Genomic DNA, 15,011 nt, shown 5'->3' with positions numbered 1-15,011 from the left:
ACAATAAATACAATGCAAAATATTTGTTAAAGTAATCATTGAATTTGACAGTAAAACATTAACTGAGTGTGCCAATACCATAAAGTTAAAGCGAGATTATACGATTTTTATATGTGTTGAATTGTAATATATTGATACAAATATGTTATAATAACACACAATATGCAAGAAAAATGATACATTTAAGACGAATTTCATAAAATGCAGCAAATACAAATTAGCGCCCCGAGCCGATTGTGAAGAAGATAATTCGTACATATTTTCCTACAATAACCGATGCATCCGTCTTTTTAGTAAGTGTTCATGTGTCGTATGAATCGATATCGCTGCAGAAATTTCAAATGAGCCGTTAAACTAAATTTAGATTCACATAGTACATGCATAATATACATGCTGGCGAATTAGGCTGTACAGCCTTTTTCGATTTCAGAATTAAATATCTGGCTTATTTAGCATTTTTTGACACATGTTATTCTTTAGTTTTATTTTAGTTTATATTGAAATATATGTTTAATAAGTTTTTTACCCATTTTATATTAATAAATAAATATTTGACAAGATCGTATATACCCGCTTTAAAACAATTATAATGAAAAATAAATTAAACCACAATTCATTTAATATTTCATTACATTGTCTTTCCTGTCCAGTTGGTTAGTTTGCAACATTAAAGACCTTTCAAAACATTTTATTAACTTTTTTTCCCCAATTAATGCATACTTGTTGCAATAATTAATTAAAGACATTTATTGACAATCAAATTGTTAAATATCATTTTGATTAGTTACCAGTATCTGTATTCGTATATCAGCTTATTCGCTGTTTGAAACTTTACATTATATGTCCTGTTGCTCACAAGTTAAAACCAATTATCATTTATGAGACATCTGACCCGACACATTTTGTAAATTTTCAACACAAATAACACTGAATACATTTAAAAGGTAGGTTAAGAGAATCATGAACTGTCATGCTTCTAATATTCTTTTTTTGGAAAATCCATCCTGGCTGGAAAAACATTTGCTCTGGAAAAAGAACTTAGAGGATTTTTTTATATTGGAGCTTTGACTTTGAATTGTGACCCTGTAATTGACCCAAGGATCCTGGTTCCTGGCCTTGACATTCTTCCTCATCAAGCTCATCACTTGAACCAATTTAGAAAAATAAATCCATGCTGGCCAAAGTTATATAATTATGACCCATTAACAAGCACACCTATCCCTTTAGTTAATCAGTCCTTACTACTTTTTTCATAGCAACAAGCACACCTATCCATTTAGTTAATCAGTCCTTACTACTTTTTTCATAGCAACAAGTACACCTATCCCTTTAGTTAATCAGTCCTTACTACTTTTTTCATAGCAACAAGCACACCTATCCCTTTAGTTAATCAGTCTTTACTATTTTTTCATAGCATATGTTATAGTTGGTAAATACTTATGGTCTTTATGATTAATGCTGGTATACATTTGGTAAATGTTGAACAACTTAATAGTGCAGAAAAAGTTATATAACTTGTAGTGCATTAAAATACAAAAATAGTTCACATTAAAGCAATACTTTGCTTGCACCATTTTTGGTGTCCCTTTAAAAAAAATATATAACAGCCTCTAAGCTATTTCAACCAAATGCATTTTTATTTCACCAGCATTCATAAAGATAATGTCATAATGACACCAAAAGCGGGAATTATATATTCTTTTATCATTTGCATTTATAAATTTTAGATTTTAGATTGCATCTCAACATGTGAAAACCATCTAATTGAATACCTGCTTCAACACTGGGTCTTTAAAATATGATCCAAAAGTAGGATTTTTATTTAAAAGAAAATGAAATTCTTGTTAAATCAGTATCATTTTTACTGCACTTATTAAAGTAACCACATCACTGTCAAAATAACACATCTTCCATCACAACCAAAATTTAATCTACAGTTTAAATTGGAGGTTTACTTTATGGAAATATATTGGAATATATATTTACAGCAATATATTGCAATGCGAGTTAACAATATGGCAATATATTGGAATTCAGGTTAACTATATGGCAATATATTGCAATGCATATTTACTATAAAGCTCTCTCTCTCTATATATATATATGTGGTCTTACTATATGGTATTATATTGCAATATGAGTTTTGGTGTATTATTGTCCCATGCTAGGGACCATCCATAAAGTACATCAAGCTCAAGGTGGAGTAAAAAAGTATGACAGTTTGTGAAGTGGGAGAATCCATGTCAGGCCATGTGTGACACACAGTTAACAAAAATGTATTTCTTACTTATTTATTTTTTTATTATATTTTAGAAGTCTTTAATAGCTTTAAAAACAAGCAAATTCTTTGAATTGATATCCCCCGCCAAATAAATTGTGTTTATGAATGGGTGTAGAACCAACAGAAAAGGTATAAGTGAAGGGTTGTGCCTGATAAATGAGAACAATTACATCAGGTAACATCAGGAAATTTCGAGAATCCATTTTAGTATGGTAGAATCCTTACCAAATAAGGCTTATTTAATCAAAATGTGTGATTTTGACCCGTGTGTGTGACTTTGACCATGATCCTAGCAACCTGGATCTTATATTTTAAACTCATCTAGATTATGGAGAACAATTGTGGACAATTTATTATAGAATCCCTTGGTGCATAGTAAAGGAATGACTAAATAATGAATAATTCATCAAATTTGTGACCTTTGACCTCAATGTGTGACCTTGACCTAAGCCCCTAGGATTATGGGTGTTGAATGTGAAGCACCCCCAGATGATTGAGAACAACTATGGCAAGTTTCATGGCTCTGGCTCATGTGTTAATGAAGATAAAGCTCTATGCTTATATTAAAAAGCATTTTTTCAAGATACAAAGTGCCATAACTCTGTTATTAACAGATGGTGTACAATGCCATTTGGCGTGCATCATCCTCTTCTCCATATATATATATACTCATACCAAGTTTCAATGAAATCCGCCAAAGCACTTCCAAGATATCGCTGAGGACGGACGGACAGAAAGAGGGACGGACAGACAATGCCAACACAATATCCCTCCGCCTATGGCGGGGGATAAAAAAATTCAAAATTTTTGTGACACATTTGAATTACATGTAGTATTATGTCAAAATAGCTTAAAATACGTTTCGCCTGACTGTGTTGTTCACTATTCCACTTGGTAGGAGCGCTAGTATGCTGTTGCAAAACCTTGTTTTATGTATAGCCCTGCTTTTTAAATGCCGAAAGTATTATTATTTCTATGTTTTACAGGGCATTATTATGTCATTGAGCAAAAAATTCAAAATTTGAATATATTGAAAATTATTATTATTATAGAACATTTTGAGATTCAGATGTAATATTAATATCATTGGATCATTTAACCGGTTCTTTTATCAAATTTCACTAATCTTTTTATTATCTCATGTGTACAAAGATTGCATGATAGGAAGATATCTAAAACTTGACGTCACCTATTGTAAATGAAACAAGAGCTGTCAGAAGACAGCGTGCTCGACTATTCGAGTGCTTGACAGTATTACATAAGCCATCATGGTGAAATTGCTCATATTCAATTAGGTCAAGGTAATATAGTCATATTCTAACAAGGAAGAGAACCATAACTGAAACAAATTGATCACTTGTACTTTATAGACAATTCAGAGTTCATGGATATTTTCCACAATCTATTGAACATTTATAAAGACATGAAACAAACTAATAAGATTTTATTCCAAGTTTGATAGCAATAGCTTTGGTGGGATGGTTGGACGGTCCTTCAAAAAATAATAAAAATAAATATTTGTGTTTTTTTTTACATTTAGCCCCACGATTGGGGTGGGGGTGGAGAGGGGAGTATAATGTGGGTGTGTGGTCATTTATGATCTTTCAAAAATAAGAAAAAAAAGAAAAAAATATTTCTGGGGTGGGGCGTGGGGGGATGGTTTGGGTCAGGAGTCCATTGTGGTATGTCAGGTAAGTGTTTTTTTGTCAAAGAATGAATCAAATCTGATCATAAATAAAAACGTTATGTCAATTTAAGCAAAATTTATTAATTTGACCTTGAGTCAAGGTCATTCAAAGGTCAAGGTCAAATTCAATTTGCCAGGTACAGTACCCTCATGATAGTAAGAAAGTATTTGAAGTTTGAAAGCACTAGCCTTGATACTTTAGAAGTAAAGTGGATCTAAACACAAAATTTAACAAAATATTCAAAGTTACTAAGACAAAAAGGGGGCCATAATTCCGTTAAAAGGCCAGAGTTATGCCAGTTTTCCAAGTCTGAAAGCAATAGCTATGAAACTTTAGGAGTAAAATGAACCAAAACACAAAACTTAACCAAATGTTCAATTATCTAAGTATAAAAGGGGCCATAATCCTGTCAAAATGCCAGTCAGAGTTACATAACTTTGCCTGCCCAGTAGCTCATTATAGTAAGTAAGTGTTGCAAGTATGAAAGCAATAACCCAATTTTCTAAGTATAAAATCGGAACATAATTCTTACAAAATACTTAATACACTATCTTGTCTGCTCTAATTTTGTTTATAGATTGGGCCACTCCAAATTGATTTGTTGGTCCACGGATTTGTTTGAAAAAAAGTGTAAGAGGCGAGCGAAATAAAAACAACTTTTTTTTTAAAACAGGACAATTTTCGAGCTAGCGAAGAGCGAAGAATACAAAAAATCACATTTCGATACAAAAATATTGCATTAACAAGAGATACAGGTTTAAACAGCTATACTGTAGTTTACATTCAAATCAATGCTTATAATACAAAGAAAAGAATCTTTGTACAAACCAGCAATAATATATTTATGAGTTACATACTTTTCAAATAAAAATGCACTTAAATTAGGTTTCAGCACTTTAACTTTAAAATGTAGAACACAAGTCTAAAGAAAGTGTTTTCATTTTAGGAATAGCATTACTTGTAAGTTTTAATTAAACATCTTCTAATGCAATTAGTAAAATAATGTTTATATTTTTATATTGAATAACTCTTCCATGAAGATTCTGCGCTGTTATATAAATTTGCAGCCGTTAAAGCTTTCGATATGATTTCATGTCGGAAAGATGATACAGCAAATTGAAGTTAAATGATATGAGGTCGATGTATATCGACCTCATATTTATAGGAGTAAGTTGCATATGACCTTTGACCATGAAATATAACCAAATCATTGAAGTGAGGGACACATGTCTACCTACTGCTGCTTATATTTGTTCGAGGTTTGCAATAGTGACAGCTGTGAAAAGGTATACCATGTTGCAAGCTGTGAAAAGGTATACTATGTTCCAATAGCACTTGAAGAGGGACAATCATCAAAATGATAATGACAGACAGTCGGACAAAGGCCATGCATATAAGTTAATAAACCAGTGTCGATACCTTATTTTAAAACGGGCATATCGATGGCTAGTACGGTAATAAACCATTTTTCTGGTCATCTCAATCGAATTTTCGAGCGACTACTGTTCTCGATTAAAAAAGGTTACGAAACACTATATTTGGCATTCATATTCAGCGTCAAAATCGTTTCTGCAAGATTGCTTTTTTTCTTTTTTTCACAAATTTAAAAAACGCATGCGCTATGGTTACAGAAGGACACAAAAATGAGTGCGAGCGGTTAAAAAAAATTTTTTTTCCATTTTAAAAAAATGGGTGCGGCAAATCCGACAACCAACACATCAATTTGGAGTGGCCTTGGGGTCATGTTGGTAAAGAAGTATGCAAAATATAAAAGCAATATGAAAATACATTGAAAATATTTGAGGTGGTACGCAAACTGTAACATAGATTTATCAATAATATGCATATTCTATGTGGAAAAAGGGCCATAATTCTTACAAAATGCTTAATACAGTTGTCTGCTCTTGTTTAAACATTGGGGTCATGTTGGTAAAGAAGTATGCAAAATATAAACCAATATGACAAGGTACATAGAAAATATTTGAGGTGGTAGGCAAACTTTACCATAGATTAATCAATAATATGCATATTCTATGTGAAACAAGATATGTGTTTGTCGGAAACACTATGTCCCCTTCTGCACCGCTTTGAAGCTATATATTTGACCTTTGACCTTGAAGAATGACCTTGACCTTTCACCACTCAAAATGTGCAACTCCATGAGATACGCATGCATGCAAAATATGAAGTTGCTATCTTCAATAATGCCAAAGTTATAGCAAATGTTAAAGTTGGGGCAAAAAACACACCAACAGACAGGGCAAAAAAATATGTCCCCCACTATAGTGGTTGGGTGGGGGACATAAAAAAGGCCATAATTATTACAAAATGCTTAATTCAGTTGTCTGCTCTTGTTTATAGATTGGGGTCATGTTGGTAAAGAAGAATGCAAAATACAAAAGAAAAATGTTAAGGGACATAGAAAATATTTGAGGACATAATCTACCAATCATCCAAAGTCAACCACAACAACCAATGTAAGCCATTCACTTTTATTGTGACCTTCACCTGGACCTAACAAGGTGGTTTTTTAACGCCACTCTGTCTTATCATGCTCATCACTTCCTAAATGTGGTATAGCTTGCACTAGCCATGCCTATACTTGCAGGACACGCCTATGACATGAATGCCTCTTTGATAGCATGTTCAGAGACAGACTGTTTTGTATGCTTGACGAGTACGGATGTAAATAAAACCAGTATAAATTTCAATGGTGTTTGTACCTTAAATGGAGTTCCTTTAATGGTGATAAATAGTGTATTCTGTAGAAGAAACACTCCACTAAACATTGTTTGAAAAATAATCCATAGTTGACAAAATTATGCAGTGAACAAATATTTCCGTAAAAATCCAGACTACCAAACAGTCCTAATGGGTTTTCCCATAATATGAATGCATACTTTTTAGTTAGGATGTAAAACTAAAAATCCCTTTTTATTTGCTGAAAGTATTGGTAAGTATCAAATTTAACATAGAGACTTACTGGAAAAGTAGAAGCTGACACAAAGGATACATAGTATGTCAAGTTTCTGTTGAGCCTCATGCGAAATCATGTCCTGTGTTGCAATAATAAGATGTCATATGATCACCATATTGTCACCTCATCAATGCTTTGCATGAAAAAGAATGTTTTCAAAACAGAGATATACGAGTCGTGTTCTTAGAAAACTGGGCTTAATGCATTTGCGTAAAGTGTTGTCCCATATTAGCCTGTGCAATCCGCACAGGCTAATTAGGGATGACACTTTCTGCCTAAACTTGATTTTCGGTAAGGAGGGACTTCCTTGAAACTTAAAATACCATAAAAGCGGAAAGTGTTGTCCCTGATTAGCCAGTGTGGACTGCACAGGCTAATTTGGGACGACACTTTACACACATGCATTATGCCCAGTTTTCTCAGAACACGACTCATATTATAAACACCTAATAATTATAAAACAAGAGGGCCAGAGGCTCAGGGTCATTCACCGGAGACTTCAGGGAGCTGGACAGCTCTCAGAAACTTTTGAAATGTTTCCGAAACTGTTTTCAAACTTGGCCAAAATATGAACTTGAGAGTTAACAAGGTTTTACTATAGCCATATAAGGAAAAATGCTAAGCCCCATGGTGGCCATTTTTTTCAACAGACGAAAACCATTTTTTTAACTTAGCCAAGATATCATTAGAACAAATGTTCTGACCAAAATTCATTTAGATTGGACTGAAAATGTGACTTGTAGAGTGTTAACAAGGTTTTACTATCACCATAAAAGAAACAAGAGATGTGTTTGTCAGAAACACAATGCCCCCTTAATGCCCCGCTTTGAAAGTAAAATTTCTATCTATCATTTGGCAGGTATAGAAATCATCTCCCTTTAAAGCTTATTACTTCCCTTGGATTTTGTCCAATCCAACCAGGGGTGGGGGGTGTCTGTAGACAGTCAAAAATAACCAATTCAGACATTACTGACAACAAAGGCCTGTGGTTAATCAAAGAGATCATAGCCAGAGTTCATCATGTATCTATGGACATAAGTCCACAGGTATGTAACGAACCCTACCATTCACAAATTAGTACAGTAAAGAAATTATAATTATATCATTTAAAAAAAAACCTTTGACAAATCAATCATTTGAGTTATTATCACCCGGCATAACCCATATTCGAACTTGACCTAGATATTGTCTAGATACAACTTCTGACCAAGTTTCGTAAAGATCGGATGAATACTATTTGAATAAGAGAGCGGACACGAAAAGTGTGACAGACAGACAGTGCGAAAACTATATACCCCCTTTTCTTCGAAAGGGGGCATAAAAATGCCCCTCCCCTGGTGGCCATATCTTTTGACAAACCATAACCATTTTCAAACTTAGCTGAACTATCATGACAACAAATTTTCTTACCGAGTTTCATAAAGATTGGACCATAAATGTGGCACTTCTAGAGAATTAACAAGGTTTTACATATGCCATACCGTATATGGAAAAATGCCTCATCCCCTGGAGGCCATGTATTTCAATGGACCAGAATTTTCGAAATCAACCCAGATATCATTATAACAAAATTTTCTGACTATATTTCATGATGACTGGAATAACAATATGACTTTGAGAGTATACTAATAAAGGTTTTACTATAGCCAAAAATATTCGGAAAATTGCCCAACCCCCTCACTGACATGTTTTTAATAGACCGGAACCATTTTCAAACTCAACCAAGTTTCATAAAGACAATAAATGTAAGTTCTAGAGTGGTAAACATGTTTTACTATAGCCATATGTAGCCATAAAAGAAACAAGAGGGCCTCAAAGGCCCAAAGTTGCTTACCTAAGATTCAAAGGAACTGACCTGTTCTGTGCAGCCCAAGATGTCATTAGAACAAAATGTTCTTACCAACTTTCATGCCTAGTGAACACCCTGGCAGCCATGTTTTTGAACAGACCAGAACCATTTTCATACACATCCAAGATATCATTTAAACAAATATTCTGACAAAGTTTCATGAAGATTCATGAAGCCATATAAGGAAAAATGCCCCGCCCCCTGGTGACCATGTTTTTCAAGCAACTGGAACCATTTTCGAACTTGTCCAAGATATCATTGGGACAAATCTTCTGACAAAGTTTCATGATGATTGGACTATAAATATGGCTTCTAGAGTGTTAACAAAGTTTTAATATAGCCATGTAAGGAAAAATGCCACGCCCCCTTGGCGACCATGTTTTTCTGCAAACAAAACCATTTTCGAACTAATCAAAGATATCATTGGTACAAATCTTGTTACCAAGTTTCATGATGATCGGACAATAAATGTGGCCTCTAGAGTGTTAATAAGGTTTTACTAAAGCAATATATAGCCATATTAGGAAAAATGACCCGCCCCCTAGTGGCCATGTTTTTAAAGCAACCTAAACTATTTTCGAACTCATCCAAGATATCATTGGGCCAAATCTTCTGACCAAGTTTCATGAAGATCCCAAAAAATAAATGTGGCCTCTAGAGTGTTAACAAGGTTTTAATATAGCCATATAAGGAAAATTTCCCCGTCCCCAGGCGGCCATATTTTTCAACCAACGGGCATCATTTTTTAACTTGTCCAAGATATTATTGGGATGAATCTTCTGACCAAGTTTCATGAAGATCGGACAATAAATGTGGCCTCTAGAGTGTTAACAAGATTTCACTATAGCCATATATAGCCATATTAGGAAAAATGCCCCGCCCCTTGGTAGCCATGTTTTTCAAGCAAATGTAACTTTTTTTGAACTCATCCAAGATATCATTGAGACCAATCGTCTGACCAAATTTTATGAAGATTAGACAATAAATGTGGCCTCTAGAGTGTTAACAAGTCAAATGTTGACACCGCACAATGCACAACGGACGAGGGACAAATGGCGATCACAAAAGCTCACCATGAATATGTTGTGCTCAGGTGAGCTAAAAACATGACATGCCCCCTGGTGGCCATGTTTTGCCAACCAACTGAAACCATTTTCGAATTTGTGCAAATATCATTGGCACAAATTATCTGAGCAAGTTTAATAAAAATTGGACAATAATTATGGCCTCTAAAATGATAACAATGGACATGTTGACAACGCATGATGGACAAAAAGATATCACATAAGCTCACCATGAGGATGACTGTTATGTACGTTCTTCCTCCAGTGAGCTTATAATACATGACCTTTATATATGAAAACCTTTAATCTAATTATAATGAGCAAAGGCTTGATGTGTTTGTAACACAATACGATTGATCACAGATGAAGAGAAAACAATAAGTTGTAAAAACCAGGTCATGCATATTAATTATGGGACCAATATATTAAATTTCATTCTCATGAACAATTACATTATATATATAGCCTACGTTTATAATGTACTGATACAAGCCAAGAAAGTCAAGCGAGATCAAAACTAAGATATCTGAGAGCTTTATTCATACAGTCCACTTAAATGGTATCAAAATGACACATAATTGTGTATGGGTAAAGCTATATCTCTATAACTCAAATTTCCGTAAACATTGATTCATTATACACTTTTGCCACGACAGCAATTTTTAACAGGATAACTTGTTATTCAGGTCCACAATTAAATTTCTATAATTGATGCTGGGAGTAAACTTGGTGAGTTTTCACCTTTATCAGTAAACTGTTCAGATTCTATTTTATTATTATTTATCTTGTTTAAATATTTTTTAATTCATAAAATTTGTTTTGTAACTTTTCTTCATGTGTATTCATTTAAAACGACTGACAAATGTTTCCATACAATTATTAAACTAAACCAAAATGATGCATTTCTGATGTAGCTGTTTTTAATCTACAGATGCAATGAAATTTCTTGTCACCTTGTCGTTTGTTTATTGTTATTGTTCAATGACAAATGCAAACATTAATCTAACATAAGGTCTGAATATGTCATGAAAATACATGTATGTAAGGACAGTGTTGTTTATATATTGGAAATAGTATACAATCAGAGTTGATTTGAGCAAATTTTTAATAATTAATTTGTAAGGGACAGTGTTGATGTTTATGCCTTTTATTAAATATTTATATATTATTTCTAAAAAATTATTGAAAGTAATGATATGTCTTATGAATGTATCACAATATTAATGTACTTAATTTTAACAAAAACTAGACCTCCCCCATGTAGATGTATGGGCTGATGCCTGATTACTTAGGTGAACTATGGGGCATCAGGTTGCAATTACACCTTTGGCAAGAAATCTAAGCATTACGCTCTGGATAAAAAGGAAAGTATGAAATAACAAAGGGCAATAACTCCACAAGTTTGAGATGCAAACTATGGTTGTTAAGCATTGCAAATTCCCTGAGTGAGATCTATCTACATTTAAATGTGCAAGTTGATATTTTTCATAGTGTTCACCCTTTAGAACAAATTAAGTACGAAAATAAACAAAGGGAATTAACTCCAAAAGAATGAGATTTATCTACCTTTGAACTTTTAAGTTGATACCAGTAAACAAAGGGCAATAGTTTTTACACTTAGGATAAAGAGAAATGGTTATTAAAAACTGCCATCTATATACCTATGAATTCTCATATTGACAGCTTTAAAATGCCATATCAACAATTCTTACAGCAAAATATGTTACAAAATAAGACGATCCTTTAATAACTTATACTTTTAAATAAATTTCACAGGACATTGGGTAAATAATTTTCACAGGATATTGGGTAGAAAGACAAAATACAATTAGTTATAATAATGTACACTTCAGATATGATTTTTATAACACTGAATAGTTTTTTGCAAATATTGCAAAAAAAGATTTCAAGGAGAACAGAAAAATGGTACATTTTTTACCAACTCTCTTTTATTTCATTTTCATTATTTATTATAGAGGTAAACAAAGCAATACAAAGTAACACATTAGAGTTGTTAGTACTAATCAAAATCTGTGAACAAAAATATATTTACAATTCTACTATATTTTCTTCTCTTCCAACAAATAGGCAAACCAAATTCTGATGGGTGCTTTCGTGCTTTACTTCTTTACAATGTTATTTGATTGCAACAAAATAAATTACAATTTACTTCTTGACTAAAGATGTGAAATAAAGCTGCAAATTTTAATCATCATTCATAAAATCCATGGATTGTTTCCTGCATGTACATCATCTCATTCTGTTTTGTTGGTGCACATTTTGCAAAAGTTTAATGTGACCATAAAAGTATGCAGTTATAAGTGAGGTATGCTACTTAGATAACAATCGCTTCAACTACTATAATTATTTTTTTCTACATCACTGTACTTTAATACATTAATGCATAAAGGTACATCCCTTGTCAATATTGGCAACCAATGAAAAAGAACGAACTGTCTACCCAGGTGTGGACATTGTCACACTTTTATAATGAACAAGTAAACTTAAAAACAAGGGCTGTTTGTAAAACATGCATGCCCCCCCCCCATATGGGCTGTCCGTTGTAGTGGTAGCCATTGTGCGAATACGTTTTTTGTCACTGTGACCTTGACCTTTGACCTAGTGACCTGAAAATCAATAGGGGTCATCTCCGAGTCATGATCAATGTACCTATGAAGTGTCATGATCTTAGGCAAAAGCGTTCTTGAGTTATCATCCGGAAACAATTTTACTGTTTGGGGTCACTGTGACCTTGACCTTTGACCTAGTGACCTGAAAATCAATATGGGTCATCTGCGAGTCATGATCAATGTACCTATGAAGTTTCATGATCCTAGGCATAAGCGTTCTTGAGTTATCATCCGGAAACGGCTCCAATTTGCGACTTGAGGTTTGCTCCAGACAACTATGATATACTAGTAGGTCATACATCAGTGACATGCTATGGCCCTGGGCAAACTGAATTTTTTGGTGAAAATTACCAGTACTTGATGAAACTGAAGATAAATTGTATGCACATATTTAAAGGCATTCACCATCTCAAATGAGGCAGTCTTGTTAGTTAGCTATCAAATATACCTTTCGGGTTAATTTGAATTGACCAATTGATGAACTTGTAGATAAAAGTGTGCTGCTGTGTTTAAGTGCAAAATAATTTAATGTTGGTGTTATTTAAAAACAACAATACACACATACAGTTCAGTAACACTGTATGCTTTGACAAGGTTTTTTTACTTATTGTGTTTCTGATAAATGTTAAACGTTTGATCTTTTCATTTGAAGGTGGCATAAAACTCCCCTTAACAATTATTGCATCGAGTTGGAAAATCTTAACTGCATGCTTAACCTCTAATTATAATATTAACATATAATTGTCAGTATCTGTAATTGATATACCAACCCAGTGGATGAATACACATTGTTTTGCAAACATTCAACATAGGAGTCAGTTTCTGTATTATAGTCAACACTTATGTGGAAAGTTTGTTATATATATGTATTGGCTTAAAGAGAGCAGAACATTCTGCAACAATTTATATTGATTAAATATTATCAGATTCAGTCTTCAATTTGTGATGTTATGATGAAAGAAAGTCCTTTGACTTTTATTGATTGAAGTATACTATCTGAATATAAAAATGTTTCTGATTTTGATAAAGAGCAATTTTGCAATGTGGTGTTATATGAGTACTATTTGATAGCGATGTGAAGCCAGAAACACAAATATTAGGTTGCTATGCTGGATACATTCACTAGATGCACAATAAATGGTGTCTTGGTGAAATTACAAACTAGCTCATAAGTACTCATACTGTGAAACCATTTATTTTCGACAGCACAAAATTTTCTCATTTTTATAAAAATGACGATTTCGTCAGCACTTAAATTCGCCGATTTCTGATTTTGAATTTTAAAAAAATGCGTCAGTCAATATCCGATTTGTGTGTAATACATATTCGCGATCAATCGCAGTTGCGAAAAAGCGTGGTACGAATGCGGGAACACACTTGAGAATCACTGCAGGAGGTGGGGCCTGTTTGTCACATGCCAATTAATTAGTCTTTTGTTATCAAGCGACAGTAATGGACCCTCTTAATGTATGCCATTCACACGTTCATTGTTATGATTAGCGGACAAGTGCGATCGAATAACCGTTAACGAGTGTTTGTAACAACGAAGCCAATTGCCAATTAGTCTTATTCTATTATTATAATTGCCATACTGATATACGAAAGAGGTTCCATATTGTAAAGTGTTTTTTTTCAAATAAAATGCTTTTTTATTCTGATATCAACATTAAAATTATAAACTCTATGTGTGTGTTTGTTCTTAAAAAGTAAACTACCGGTATATAAATCAATAATGTCAATAATTTAAAAATAAATAAATTGATACATATAAAATAGTAATAACGCAAACAATCAAACAACAAACAGCAATTAAAATATTCTTTATTAATTTGTGATAAATACGCATGTTGATCACACATCGTAATCTTTTAATTTGGTTTATTGTCTTTCATCGGCATTCGCTGCGTGATGGCTAATATGCAACACCCCTGAAAAACACAATGCACCTAATGGGTAATAAAGTTATCAACAATTAGCGCTAATTCATTACCATTCTACATAAACGAAGTCAACGCATTCGATACAGCTGTATTGCACACGCGTTTTAAAGAAGTGTAACGTGTCAGTTAAGTACCTTGTGTAATTTACATCCCTTTGTGTCAAAATCGGATTAATCTTGATCACGAAACAGCAGTGAATGTGTGCATGGATTATGTTGGAATTAAATGCCTCATGTCTACGGTAAAGTTTTAAAATATTGTTCAACTTCGTGTTTGTTTTTGTTCAAACATAGAGCATGATTGTTCGTTTGGATCTTAAATTCGCCGATCGGTCGACTGACGAAATTTATGAAAATTAATGCCTGACGATTAATAATGGTTTCACAGTAACTATTACATGGCTTAGTCTTTATTTACTGAAATGTAGATGTACATGCCTTTTAGGGCCCTCATTGGAAATATATTACTTTTTGCTCTTTTTTGCCTTTTGTTAAAAACTGCCGCCATGACAAGGAGTCATTTTGTAGCAGATGAAATAGTTTCACAGTGTAGAACAGTGAAAGATACTTAAGAAGCCATACT

The 15,011-nt window shown here is 33.3% G+C and overlaps 2 protein-coding genes across 3 annotated transcripts in view; one reads left to right on the top strand and one right to left on the bottom strand.

Annotated features, from left to right (window-relative positions):
• Positions 1-15,011, bottom strand: part of LOC127873298 (spermatogenesis-associated protein 7 homolog) — a 63,538-nt gene that overhangs the window by 19,472 nt on the left and 29,055 nt on the right. The window lies entirely within an intron of this gene.
• Positions 10,453-15,011, top strand: part of LOC127873294 (thioredoxin domain-containing protein 16-like) — a 107,676-nt gene continuing 103,117 nt past the window's right edge. Inside the window, exon 1 of the mRNA XM_052417088.1 lies at positions 10,453-10,588. The gene's annotated coding sequence lies outside the window, so the exon portion shown is untranslated. The remainder of the gene's footprint in view (positions 10,589-15,011) is intronic.

This window comes from Dreissena polymorpha, chromosome 3, assembly GCF_020536995.1.
Source record: "Dreissena polymorpha isolate Duluth1 chromosome 3, UMN_Dpol_1.0, whole genome shotgun sequence".
In the NCBI taxonomy this organism is placed as follows: domain Eukaryota; kingdom Metazoa; phylum Mollusca; class Bivalvia; order Myida; family Dreissenidae; genus Dreissena; species Dreissena polymorpha.
Note: the sequence above shows the minus strand (reverse complement) of the source record. Positions and strands in the feature narration are given on the sequence as shown.